Source organism: Chlorocebus sabaeus, chromosome 18 (genome assembly GCF_047675955.1).
Source record: "Chlorocebus sabaeus isolate Y175 chromosome 18, mChlSab1.0.hap1, whole genome shotgun sequence".
In the NCBI taxonomy this organism is placed as follows: Eukaryota; Metazoa; Chordata; class Mammalia; order Primates; family Cercopithecidae; genus Chlorocebus; species Chlorocebus sabaeus.
This window is the reverse complement of record NC_132921.1, coordinates 3,284,216-3,298,451: the sequence shown is the minus strand read 5'-3', so window position 1 is coordinate 3,298,451 and position 14,236 is coordinate 3,284,216. Positions and strand designations below refer to the sequence as shown.

Sequence of the window (14,236 nt, the reverse complement as noted above, 5' to 3'; positions counted from 1 at the left end):
TGCTGTCTTGTCAGCCCGTGCGCTTGCCGTCCGTGTGTGAGCCCCTGCGCTTGCCGTCCGTGTGTGAGCCCCTGCGTTGCCGTCCGTGTGTGAGCCCGTGCGCTTGCCGTCCGTGTGTGAGCCCGTGCGCTTGCCGTTCGTCCCTCAGCCCGTGCGCTTGCCGTCCGTGTGTGAGCCCCTGCGTTGCCGTCCGTGTGTGAGCCCCTGCGCTTGCCGTCCGCCCGTGAGCCCGTGCGCTTGCCGTCCGTCCCTCAGCCCGTGCGCTTGCCGTCCGTGAGCCCGTGCGCTTGCCGTCCGTCCGTGAGCCCCTGCGCTTGCCGTCCGTGTGTGAGCCCCTGCGCTTGCCGTCCGTGTGTGAGCCCCTGCGCTTGCCGTCCGTGTGTGAGCCCCTGCGCTTGCCGTCCGTGTGTGAGCCCCTGCGCTTGCCGTCCGTGTGTGAGCCCCTGCGCTTGCCGTCCGTGTGTGAGCCCCTGCGCTTGCCGTCCGTGTGTGAGCCCCTGCGCTTGCCGTCCGTGTGTGAGCCCCTGCGCTTGCCGTCCGTCCGTGAGCCCCTGCGCTTGCCGTCCGTCCGTGAGCCCCTGCGCTTGCCGTCCGTCCGTGAGCCCGTGCGCTTGCCGTCCGTGTGTGAGCCCGTGCGCTTGCCGTCCGTCCGTGAGCCCGTGCGCTTACCGTCCGTGTGTGAGCCCGTCCGCTTGCCGTCGTCCGTGAGCCCGTGCGCTTTGCCGTCTGTGAGCATGAATTGGTGGTGCGGACCGGCCTGTCCGCTCTGCAGCCCAACCCAGCCGTCAAGCTTGTGAATTCAGGAACAGTAAGTACCGGAGGGGACATTCGGTCCTGCCCTGCACTCCATTATGTCTGCTTCATTAAGTTTATTTGTTACATGTTTGCTTCATTAAATTTATTTACTTAGTGAATGAATTCTAACCAAATGCTTTTATAACTTTCTCAGTAATTCCTGACTTGCCTTGTTTGGAAGGGAAAGATGGATATAAACCCAGGCTGTTCATGTTGCTTCATTTGACAGGAATGGCCATTCATGGTGGGGCTGCCATGGCTGCGCAGCGTCTCTCTGAAGCCAAAATGGTATCTGTGACACATTTTAAAGTTAAGTAAGTCGATAGATGGGAAGATGCTACGACCGTGAGAGCTGATAATTTCCTGAGGCGTCCCTAAGCCTGCCAGCTCTGGTTTAGAGAACTCACAGGTGCACACATGCAGGCAGGGAGGTTGAGGGTCCACCTGGCTCAGCCTCCACTGGCCGTCGCCATGCCTGGCCTTTGGAGGGCAGTGACTCCCTTGATGTGAGTGAATGAATGAATGGCACAGTGTGTGCCCGGCCTGTGATGGGCTTTTATTGTGTAGGTGGAAACTTGGATGAACAGGGCGTTCCCAGCACAACATCCATCCGGGCTTCTGAGGGTGGTTTGGAAACAAGCCAGTCTCAGACATGCCGTCGCCTTTTTTCAGGTGTGATGGCAGCGTCCATCTTTCCCCTCCTGGAAGCGCCCGTTACCATCTGTAGCCTGGACACCTGCAGTAGCCGCCTATCTTTCCCTTCAGTCCACTCTTCTGGTTGGTTTTCTGTGTTGTAGACAGGTGATTTTTCAAAATCGCAAACATTGTGGGCCCTTTCTCTGCTCACCACCTTCTAGCAGGCTCTCATTGTTCTGAGGGTAAAGAGGGAAATCCCAACAGGACCTGGACGGCCCTCCGGAGCTGGCCACCCGTTCCCCTCCAACCTCATGTTGTGAGATTCGCACAGATACACGCTGTTCTCTGAAGCCCTATGCTCCCTCCCTCTGTACCGTGCTCCCTCTCGCTGCTCCGTGCTCCCTCCCACCGCCCTGTGCTGCCTCCCACAGCCTCGTGCTCCCTCCCACCGCCCTGTGCTCCCTCCCACCACTTTGTGTTCCCTCCTGCTGCCCTGTGCTCCCTCCCACTGCTCCGTGCTCCCTCCTACTGCCCATGCTCCCTCCCACTGCCCTGTGCGACGTCTTCTGCCAGGAGGAATTCTCTGCTGCTTCCCATCTTCCTCTCCCTCCCCACTTCTCTCTTTCTCTCTCTTTCTTTCTCTCCTGTCTGTTGGTTTCCATCACTGTTTTTCTGTCTCCATTTCTTTCTCCTTCCCTCTCTGCCTCTCTCCCTCTGTCTCTCCCCTTTCTCTGTCGCCTTTCTTCTCTCTCCTCTTTCTCCATTTCTGTTTCTCTGTCTCTACTTCTCTTGCTCTCTTCCCCTCCTTTCTCTTTCTTTACCTTTCCTATTCTCTGGTTCTGGGTTCAGCTCACAGCTGTTTTGGTTTTGGCCTCAACACCATTTCCTCGGAGACAGTCTCCGTGAGGCCCAAGGTACTTGCTTATATTCCTTCATGAAACTGTGTACTCTTTTTTCTCCTCTTTTCTTTCAGTGGAGTCTTGCTGTGTCACCCAGGCTGGAGTGCAGTGGTGCGATGATAGCTCACTGCAGCCTTGAATTCCCGGGCTCTAGCGATTCTCCTATCTCGACGTCCTGAGTAGCTGGACCCACAGGTGAGCACCATCATGCCTGGCTAATTTTTAATTTTAATTTGTAGAGATGGGATCTCCCTGTATTGCTCAGGCTGGTCTCATACTCCTACACTCAAGTAATCCTCCTGCCTCAGCCTCCCAAAGTGCTGGGATTATAGACGTGAGACAACGCATTTGGCCATCATGCACTTTTCAATAGCCAAGTTATAATTTGTAATTACAGATTTATTTTGTCATTATTTGACCAATATTTATCTCTCCCCATATCACAAGCTCCATAGGGGAGAGGCTGCTCACTCTTTTAACAACAAATACTTGTTGAATTTCTGCTTGTATCAGGCATGTCTGTGTTGTCCACCAGCCACGGTTGGCTATTGAAATTCAGTGAAAGCGAAATGAAGTTAAAACACTCAGTTCCTCACTCACACCAGCCACATTTCAAGTATTCAGTACCCTCCTGGGACTAGTAGATACTGTGTTGGATAATGCAAAGTTATATGACATCTCTACCAGGTGACACTGGTCTAGATTCTGAAGAGTCCACAGTGAATAAGACAAAACCCTGTGTTTGTGGAGTGACCTCTCTGGGTGACGGTCTATTCGTGTCAAGCCTCATAAGGTCTGCCCAGAGCCATGTGCACCAAGTACTTGTGGAAGAAATTAATTACTAAGAGGTTTCCTGAAAGGGCAATACTAGGGTTATCAAGGACACCCACGTAGAGAATTCATCCTGTACATCACGTACATGTAAATGCTGTGTGTGAGTATTTAACAAGACTGTCTCACAATATTTACACGCCCGTCTCCCTTCCGTGTTAACTAGAACAACAAACAGGGAGAACTGGAGGTGATTCAGCAGCCTCTCCATGCTTCCTGATGTTCAGAGGCAGTGTCTCCTTTTCCTATAAGTGAAGGTTCATCTCAAGCTTCAATAAATACTATAAAGAATTCTTTGATCAAAGGCAAAGGTGAGAATGGAAAATGTATGTAGAAAAAGTAAGCAGTAGCCTTTGCTTACTGTTTGATGGTACTTTTTCTTTTCATCATTGCAAATTTGTTTCATGTTTTTAGTGTTTTAAAAGAGACTTGCAGCCACCACTCATATTTTTTTCTGTGTGTTTCTTTCTGCTTCACTGATATGAAGAAGTAAAGTAATGATAGCATAATTCAATCTATTAACATATATAACCTGAAAACATGGAGATGAGCTAGAAAACGTCTTACGAAGTTAATAATTCAGTTGAGTTCTGTGTAAACAGTTGGCTCATCTATTCCTTTTAGCCCTGTAGCTTGGGGGAGGATACAGTTCTGTCGCTGATTCATCCCATTCAGCCTGCACAAGCTGTCCCAGGACCACCAGAGATCTTGGATACCTTTGCCTCCCCCACAGCCAAGGGCCCTGCAGGGAGAAGTGCAGTCGAGTTGGCATCGAATGTTTCCGCTGGGTGCTCAGAGCATCTATTGAATGGGTTGTGGGCGAGAGGGAGGAAGAATTCACTCTGGTAAGCTCAGGCCCGGAGGCGTGCAGAGGTTGTCCTGTCCACCTCGGTTCAGAGCGACAGGAAAGAGTCACAGGGGCTTTGCCCGGGACACTTTCGGATGCTGCTGGCAGGAAGGACCAGGCAGGCAGGGGGAGCGGTGTGAGCAGATGGATGGAAGTGGCCATGCTATGGCCGCCTTTGTGATTTATCTCTCCCTCGCTAACATTTTTATAAAAAAGAAAAGTCAGCTTGGCGAAACCAGATGAGCTGAATGCTCCTAAGTATTGCTGTTTGTTGAGATGACCTGCGGTGATAGCTGGTCCACGTGGGACAAAACCTGCGTAGACTGACAGGCTTGGTGATGTAAATGAGCATCGTTTTTGCCACCAGAAAATGTCCCCCAGTTCTTTGGGAAATATTAAAGCTGAAAAGTGAGAAATAAAACAATACCATTTGTGAAATAGTAAAAATGAGCAGCCCTAGGTTTATTTTCAGTCCTGCCTTGGAAACCCTATAATAATTAAGATTTTTCTAGAAAACTCTTGAGAGGTGAAAGCCCTGGGTGGAAGGACACGCCCTGCTGTATGCTGTGTGACCTCGGAAGATACTCGTGATTCTCTTGATCCTTCTCTGTAAAATGGGGCACACTGCCCATCTCCACCCAGGGCACTCCACAGGGCTCAGGATGAAGCCCTCACATGGCGGGAATTTCAGAAATCTCAGCTGGCAGCAAATTTAGAAGCCCTGAGTTATTGATAGCATATTTTCTCTCTGGCCTGAACCCAAAGGCTTTGTGAGGTCAGGACCACACTGGCTGAGTGCCCAGGGTGCTCCAGGGTCGGGGCACGCGCTCAGACACATGCAGAGAATGAATGAAAATTCACAGGGGTCCAGTTAACTCCAAGTCCATGCGTTCAGCAGACTATGTCCCGAGAGAAACATACCGGAGAGATGCCGACCAAAGACAGCCCTTGCTTCTGCAGTCACTGGCTATTCTTCTTCTTATATTATTACTATTTTTAGAAAGAGGCGGGGTTTCACTGTTGCCCAGGCTGGTCTTGAACTCTTGGGCTCAAGTGATCCTCCCATTTTGGCCTCCCAAAGTGCTGGGATTCCAGGCGGGAGCCACTGTGCCCAGCGGCTGGTGGTTTTCAGTGTCTTTACTGAAGTATAAAAACACTGTTTAGAGTTTCTTTATTTTGTTTTTCCTGGCTTTCCTATACTTGAACATTTTTTTAAAAGAATTCCATGTAGATTTATCTAGTGTTTTGGGGTTTATCCCTTTTTATAGTTTTTTAAAATGGCAGCTGTAGGTATTTCATTATTTATACACATCCTACATGGTCTAGAGGTGCTGATATTTTGTTAGTTCTAATACAACGTGGTCACCTAAACTTTCTCTTCATACTTTCCCTCCCCTATATTATATTAGAGTTTACAATAAAGGTTATAGTTTATAATGTAACTATCACCTTTAATACTTTCTTCACGTACACTGAGAGCATCAGACAGCGTTGTCATTTTTGCTTCCAACCATGGAATATAATTTAGAAAACTCGAGAAGGAGTCTGTTTATTTACCCGTATTTTTTACTTTTGCTGCTTTTCTCGCTTTTTTCCTAATATTCCAATATTGCTTCTTTTGTAATTTCCCTTCTGTTTAGGAAACTTCTTCAAGCCATGCTTTGAGTAACCTGCTGGTGGCAGATTCTCTAAGTGCTCCTTCACCCGAGAGTGTCTCTATTTGTACCTGTCCATGAGGACATTTTCCCTGCCATAGACTTTGTGTTGACTCTCCTTTTCTCTCAGTATTTGAGACGCGTGCTCACCCTCCTTGGCCTCCCAAATTGCTGGGATTACAGGCGTGAGCCACCGCGCCTGCCCTCATTTGGTTTTTCTTTATTCTTTTGCTAAAATGTTCTAATTTTCCATTTATTCCATGGGAATTCGTGCTTGCTGAAGTATATTTATGATGGTTATGTGAAGATCCTGCTCAGCTAATGACAGCCTCTGACTCATCTCCGTGTTGTCATCCACTGGTTTATTTCTCCTTCCAGTTGTGATTGTCCTAGTTCTTGGTATTTTGAGTGACTTTGGATCGGAGCCTGGACATTTAGGATATCTTATGAGACTCCAAAGCTGCTGGAGTCTTCGTCGGCAGCAGGTGCTCTCCGCTGGGCTGCTGTGTCTGGGCAGGGTGTGTGTGGCACTACAGCCGCAGCGGAGCCCTGACGGTGCTGAGTGGCTGCTGTGTCTGGGCAGGGTGCATGTGGCACCACAGCCGCAGCAGAGCCCTGGCGGTGCTGAGTGGCTGCTGTGTCTGGGCAGGGTGTGTGTGGCACTACAGCCGCAGCAGAGCCCTGGCGGTGCTGAGTGGCTGCAGGCACATGGGGTGATGATGACCTTCCCTGGCCCTTCTAATATCTTCAGGTGGGTGTGGGGCTTCGGCTACACTCAGCTCCCTTGGGCCCTGCTGACCCAGGGAGGCTGTGGGGAAGCCGGTGCCACTGCCTGCCTCCCACTGCTGGCTTTAGCCTTAGTGATGCCACGCGGGGAGGGGGCTCCCTCCTCAGTCCGGTTGATACTGAGGGGAAAAAGTGGACTCAACCTGCACCCTACCCCATATCCCTTCTCATGGTGAGGGGCTTGCCAGGGAGGGCACAGGGCAGAGAGAAGCCCCACGTCACACTGCTTTGCTCAGGGTTGTTGCTGCCGGGTGGGGTGGAGTGGGCTCAGCTCCACAATGGACCCACTGTCATTGCCCCGATAGGTCAGGGTGCCGCCTGCGTGTGCTGGGGGTGGGATGGAGCCAGTCGGTGCTCAGTGCAGCCCGAGGCCCTGGAAGCAGTGGAAGTGGTGAGGTGGAAGGTCCACCCCTCATCGGCCCTGCTAAGAGCCCGGGGATGGGCCGTGTGTATGTCTGATGAGTCTTGCTGCAGGGGTTTCCTGTGGTTGGACTGCTCTGTTTGTGGTCCTCTGGCTGGGGGATGGGGGTGCGTGCATGGTTTTCCTGGAGCTCCTTTTGTGTGTGTCTGTCGGTGGCCCCAGGGTTGGAGCTTCTGCAGAGCCATGTAGAATCCATGAGGGGTGGTAGGAAGCCCAGGAGCTCAGGTCCACATCCTCCCTGGAGCCCGGCTCCCTGGGCACCCTGCCGCCTTCTCCACACCCTGCAGGCTGTTCTTGCACCTGTTGGCTGTGCTGTGTCTGGGATTCTTGGTGGTGAGACATAGGACCGGGGAAGAAGGGGGCAGCTACCTGTGATGGGACTGGAAGTCTCTTCCTAAATATGTGTTGAATATAGAAGTCATTTGAATCCCACCCTCTGGTGTCTGGAGGGACCGCTGGTCTGTGATGGGCGCTCCCTCCCAGGCAGTGAGGAGGCATTCTCCTGGGAGCAGGGCTGCTGGGCGCTCCTCTCCACCAGATTGAAATGGAAGAGGGTGTGCTCTCCTACTCACCAGAGGCCTTTTCGGTTGACAGCTTGCACCATCTCTACCCCATCTTCATGTAACTCGGAGGCCTGTAGCCCTTGGCATCTGGCTGCAGCCTCCTGACATTAGTTCAGCAGAGCACAGACAGAGGTACTGAGCTTCAGGTTTATCCTCGCCAGGTCGCTTGATTGGAAGTTGGTCTCTGTTGCTGTGCCATGTGGGTCACTGCAGTATACATTTAATAATCACATTCACAAGCTCTTTCATTTCCAGTCCTCAACACACAAAAGTACTCATTTGGGTAACTTTGAACAATGCACATTTTCCTTACTTGCACTTTGGATCACAGGATAAGAGGAGGGAAGTGGTAAAAACAAAAACTCACAAACCAAAGGAAACATTTATCTCTGGGATCAAGGACCCTCCACGGAAGGGGGACCTGGCTGTCTGCAGGTTACAGCTGGAAGTCATTGCCTGCTTTGCTGTGGTGGTACCTTCTAGGATTTGGTCTTTGTGGAAGCCTCCATATTGAAACAAAGAAGAAGTGAACGTTCTGGACTTCAGGCCCAAATGGAGAATCTGAGGGGAGGAGAAGAATGAAAAACCTCGAATGGGAAATTGCTTTGAAATCTATTTCCCCAAATCTACTTAACCTTGGGCCAGGAGAATATTGTGTATCACAAACTAATTTTGCAAATGACATTTCAAAGATCCCTTTTTAACCTAATTTAAGTGCATTCCATTGTGATTCTCTACTAGCTGCTTGTGAATAAAAATCTAATTACTGTAGCTAGACAAAATTCTTCTGGATGGAGCAGTCTTCCCTTCCTTCTTTCCTTCCTTCCTGGGAATGCCAAGGAATGTTGCTTGATCTTTTAGCAAGCAAAGGCCAAGGTACGCAATTATTTTGGAGGGCCTGAAAAAGGTTTTCTGTCCTTGTACCTTTCTGTCGAGCTGTATCTGAATTCATGGGGCTACTGCCTCTGTAATAGCTCTGGAATAGTTGTGATACTACAGGGGCCAGTGACTGTGCCTGCATTTTAACTATGGTGCCATCAAGTGGTCATTAAAAGACATTCTTAATAGATCTGGGCTCTTTAGTCAAGCTGGTAGTAGAAATTTCCAAGCCCTTCATTAAGAAATTTATATGTTTGGCCGGGTGTGGTGGCTCATGTCTGTAATCCCAGCACTTTGGAAGGCAGAGGTGGGTGAATCACCTGAGGTCAGGAGTTTGAGACCAGCCTGGACAACATGGCGAAACCCCGTCTCTACTATAAATACCAAATTAGCCGGGCATGGTGGCAGGCACCTATAATCCCAGCTATTTGGAAGGCTGAGGCAGAAGAGTCGCTTGAACCTGGGCAGCAGAGGTTGCAGTGAGCCAAGATTGTGCCACTGCACTCCAGTCCGGGTGACAGAGCGAGACTCCATTTCAAGGAAAGAAAGAAAGAAAAGAAAGAAAGAAGGAAAGAAGGAAGGAAAGAGAAAGAGAAAGAAAAAGGAAGGAAGGAAGGAAAGAAGGAAGGAAAGAAAGGAAAGAAAGAAAGAGAGGGAGGAAGGGAGGCCGGGAGGCCTTTAACATCCATATAAAAGTCTAACCAGAGTTTCTTTTCTCTACCTCACTGTATGACTTATTTGATGTTTGTTTCCTTCTTTCAGGGACCATATTTTCTTATGACTGTCTGTTGGCTTGGCCCAGTCATTAATTGTTTGCCTCAGCGTCTTGCTCTACTTTTCTTAGTCCTCATTATTTGGTTTACTCAAATTCTTGGTACCTTGCTGATGGAAAAACCATGAGGAAAGGTTCCAAGACCTCAAGTTTAATTTAGCTCAAAAGTGAAGAGGCTGTTGTGTGTTTCCTTTCCTGTTAAAGGAACAGTCACGTTGATGTCCTCTGTCCTCACATATGACTTCTACAGAGATTGAAAGGCTGGGCGTGGTGGCTGATGCCTATAATCCCATCGCTTTGGGAGGCTGAGGTGGGCAGATTGTTTGAGGTCAGGAGTTGGAGACCAGCCTGGCCAACATGGCAAAACCCTGTGTCTACTAAAAATAAAAAAATTAGCTGGGGGTGGTGGCATCCACCTGTAGTCCCAGCTACTCAAGAGACTGAGACACAAGAATTGCTTGAACCCAGGAGGTGGAGGTTGCAGTGAGCTGAGATCACGCCACTCCAGCCTGGGAGACAGAGCGAGACTTCATCTTTAAAAAAAAAAAAAAAAAAAAAAAAAAAAGATTCAATCATCTGTCTTTCTTTTCAAGTTTGTCCTCCAAACTAATTGGAAGATTAGTATGTGAAAGGCAATAGAAAGTCAGACTGAATTTTCAAATGCGTAAAAAGGAGTTGCTCCCATTGTCTATTTAAGTGTGAAAGTGCCATAAAGGTAAGTGTCACGGTGGAAAACAGTCCAGAGGCTGCAAGAGAACAAGGCCTCCTGCTCGGCGAGCCTCACTCCCGCATGTCGAACTTTTCAGGTTAGTTGCTGTGATGATTTCTTGTATTTCCAGATGCTTCCCAGACATACGCAAAGATAGTTATGTAATAATTTCTTCTTCCTCCTTTTTAAAAAATTCAAGGCATCAAATTGTGTGCTCTCTTCTGCAACTTGCTTTCTTAACATATTTCTTGGAAATCTTTGTAAGCTGTTATTACAGTTCTACTTCATTCTATTGTAACGATTTAAAAGTTTTAAAAGTAAAATACTTGGTAAAAATAAACATGCACTTGGGAACAGAGAGTCACAGTCATGCCACGCCTCCTCAACAACTTACTGGTAACCAGAGGCCGTTGCTTCGAGCTGTTTCTATTTTCAATTTTTTTGGCAGGAACCTGCAAAACTCTAGCTAATACATTTATAACTTTTTTTTTTAATCTGCAGCTTCAGACAATACTTATTAATTCTTTTATATGGAAGATGACTGTTTAGCTTGCTTACACTTTTCATATCCTAATATCCGATTACATTTCTTTACTAATTAATATTTTAACTTAAAATATTATTTATTTTTTATGTTCCATCAGTTTTTTTTGTTCTTGTTGTTGTCATTGTTGTTGTTGAGATGGAGTCTCACTCCGTCACCCAGGCTAGAGTGCACTGGCACAATCTTGACTCACTGCAACCTCCGCCTCCCAGGTTTAAGTGATTCTTCTGCCTCAGCCACCTGTAGTGGGACTACAGGCATGTGCCACCACACCTAGCTAATTTTTGTATTTTTTGTAGAGATGGGGTTTCACCATGTTGGCCAGGTTGGTCTCGAACTCCTGACCTCAGGTGATCCACCCACCTGGGCCTCCCAAAGGACTGGGATTATAGGCATGAGCCATCATGCCCAGCCCCGTCAGTTTTTTATAACAGCTGTTTTGAGGTATAGTTGACATAAAATTCACCCTTTTAAAGGTTACAATTCAGTAGTGTTTAGTTTATTCACAGAGTTGTGCAACCATCACCACCACCCATTTCCAGGACATTTTCACTATCCCTGAAAGAAACTGTGTATCTGAGGCTTCTCTCTTCAACCCCCCTTGCCCAGCCTCTGGCAACCAATAATCATCTTTCTCTCTCTCTGGATTGGCTTATTCTAGACATTTCTATGTAAACAAAATCATTCTGTATGTGGTGTTTTGTGCTTTCAGGTTCATTATGTTGCATGTTTCAGTGCTTCATTTCCCTTTATTGGCAAACAATACTCCATTTTATAAGTATACAATATTTTGTTGATGCCTTCATCAGTTAATAGCTACTTGGTGATTTCCATTTTGGGGTGTTTTGAATAATGCTGGTATAAATATTAATGTATAGGTTTTGTTTGGACATATGTTTTCAATTCTCAATATACATAAGAGTAGAATTGCTGGGTCATGTGGAAACTCTGTATTTAACCTTTTGAATTAAACTTGAATTACCAAAACAGTTTGGAAAACTGTGAAACTCTCTTCCAAAATGGCTGCACCATTTTCCCTTCCCACCACAGCGTATGAAGGGTTCAGTTCCTCCACATCTTTGTCAACATTTACTCTCTGCCTTTTTGACTGTAGCCATCCAAGAGCGTGAAGTGGTGCCTCACTGTGGTTTTGATTTGCGGTTCCCTGATGGCTAATGACATTGAGCTTCTTTTTATGCCATTATTGGCTTTTGGTGTATTTTCTTTGAAGAAATGCCTATTTATAACTTTTCCCTATTTTAAAAATTGTGGTATCATATTACTGTTAATTTGTAGGAGTTCTTTATTTATTTTTCATACTTGGTGTTTATCAGACATACAATTTGCAAATATTTTCTCCCATTAAATGAGTTCTTTTTCACTTTCTTGGTGTTATCCTTTAAAGCAAAAGTGTTTTTAATCTTGATAAAGTTAAGTTTATCTAATTTTTTCCTTTGTTGTCATTTCTAAGAAACCATTGACTAATACAAGATCATTAAGATTTATTTATCCCTTTGTTTTCTGCTAATATTTGTATAGTTTTATTTATTTTTAAATTTTATTTATTTATTTATTTTGAGATGGAGTTTTGTTCTTGTTGCCCAGGCTGGACTGCAATGGCATGATCTTAGCTTACCTCAACCTCTGCCTCCCGGGTTCAAGTGATTCTCCTACCTCAGCCTCCCAAGTAGCTGAGATTACAGGCATGCACCACCATGCCTGGCTAATTTTGTATTTTTAGTAGAGACAGGGTTTCTCTATGTTAGCCAGGCTGGTTTCGAACTCCTGACCTCAGGTGATCCACCCACCTTGGCATCCCAAAGTGCTGGGATTACAGGTGTGAGCCACCGTGCCTGGCCAGTTTTATTTTTACATTTGAGTCTTAGACCCATTTTAAGTTAAGTTTATATATGCTGTGAGGTGAGGTTCCAATTTCATTTTTTTTTTTTTTTTTTTTTTTTTTTTGCATGTGGATATCCGGTTGTCCCAGCACCATTTGTTGAAAAGACTATTTTCTTCTCATCGAATTATCTTGGCATTTTTGTTAAAAATCAAAGGTATGAATTTATTTCTGGAATTGCAGTGTTATTCCACTGATCTATATGCTGCTTCTTATGCTATTTTACTTAATATATTTTGGAGCTATTAGTATATCAGGACAGAGAGAGTGTCTTCATTTTCTTTGTAACTGCATAGAATATATAGACCTTTACTGAACTATGTAATTTTACCTCAGCCCGTTTTTGATTAGAAAATTGTTTACAATCCTTTTGCTGCAATGGCTATATATGCACCTTTAAAATTGTGTATATGTGCTCATTTATCTGTAAGATAAAATTCTCATAAGTAGAATTGCTTATCGAATTATGTTTACAAAACAGATTTGGTTGAGTTTTCTAGAAAGCTGGTACGGGTCCAAGGGCTACTGTGGGAATTAGTTTCCAAAGGATGAATAGAAGACCTTTTTTCCTTAATTATCCTCAGACAAAATGAGATCTGCTCATAAAGGGAATAATATTGGTTTCTGTCCTCCTTTGCCTTTCCCACGTGATGCTGCTAAAGGGAAGTTTGTGCATACAGCGGTCTCTCCAATTCCAAGTTTACATTTGATTTTTACATTGGACTTCTGATATGGTTTGGCTCTTTGTCCCCACCCAAATCTCATCTTGTAGTTCCCATAATTCCCACATGTTGTAGGGGGGAGGGGACCCATTGGGAGATGATTGACTCTTGGGGGCGGGTCTCTCCTGTGCTGTTCCTGTGTTGTAGTTCCCATAACTCCCACATATTGTGGGAGGGACCCATTGGGAGATGATTGGCTCTTGTGGGGTAGGTCTCTCCTGTGCTGTTCCTGTGTTGTAGTTCCCATAATTCCCACATATTGTGGGAGGGACCCATTGGGAGATGATTGGCTCTTGTGGGGTAGGTCTCTCCTGTGCTGTTCCTGTGTTGTAGTTCCCATAATTCCCACGTGTTGTGGGAGGGACCCATTGGGAGATGATTGACTCTTGGGGGCGGGTCTTTCCTGTGCTGTTCCTGTGTTGTAGTTCCCATAATTCCCACATGTTGTGGGAGGGACCCATTGGGAGATGATTGATTCTTGGGGATGGGTCTCTCATGTGCTGTTCCTGTGTTGTAGTTCCCATAATTCCCACATGTTGTGGGGGGGACCCATGGGAGATGATTGACTCTTAGGGGCGGGTCTCTCCTGTGCTGTTCCTCTGTTGTAGTTCCCATAATTCCCACATGTTGTGGGAGGGACCCATTGGGAGATGATTGACTCTTGGGGGCGGGTCTCTTCTGTGCTGTTCCTGTGATAGTGAATGGGTCTCATGAGATCTGATGGTTTTAGAAACAGGAGTTTCTCTGCGTAAGTTCTCTCTGTCTGCCACCATGTGAGACGTGCCTTTCACCTTCCACCATGATTGTGAGGCCTCTCCAGCCACGTGGAACTGTAAGTCCAATAAACCTCTTTCTTTTGTACATTGCCCAGTCTTGGGTATGTCTTCATCAGCAGTGTGAAATCAGATTAATACAACTTCTCTTATGGACTGACTGATGTCATTTTCTAATAACATAATCTGCTTTTTTTCCCCATCAATGAATTAGTGGAGTAGCAGACTGATTAAACATCTTCCCTGAGTTCCGAAATTCCCCTGCACGATTCTCCATTGTTGCCCAGACCTGCAGCCCTGCCATCAGCATTCTTCCCTCTCTCACCCTGATGCGCTGAGCATTTTACGTGTTCTCCCACATTTAGTTCTTACAACCATCCCATGATTTTTGGTTCTATTTTCATTTCCAGTTTTCAGATGAAGAAACCCAAGCTTGGTGAGGCTCGGTATTGTGTTGGAAACGCAAAGAAGCAGGTGTGTCTGATTCCAGAGTGCACACGTGTT

The 14,236-nt window shown here is 46.6% G+C and overlaps 1 protein-coding gene across 2 annotated transcripts in view; it reads left to right on the top strand.

Moving 5' to 3' along the window:
* Positions 1-610: 610 nt before the first annotated feature.
* GALR1 (galanin receptor 1) overlaps positions 611-14,236 on the top strand; it is an 80,174-nt gene continuing 66,548 nt past the window's right edge. Inside the window, exons 1-2 of one of the 2 annotated variants that reach the window (XR_012089278.1) lie at positions 611-808; positions 2,405-2,525. The gene's annotated coding sequence lies outside the window, so the exon portion shown is untranslated. The remainder of the gene's footprint in view (positions 809-2,404; positions 2,526-14,236) is intronic. The other variant, XR_012089279.1, reaches the window with a different exon arrangement.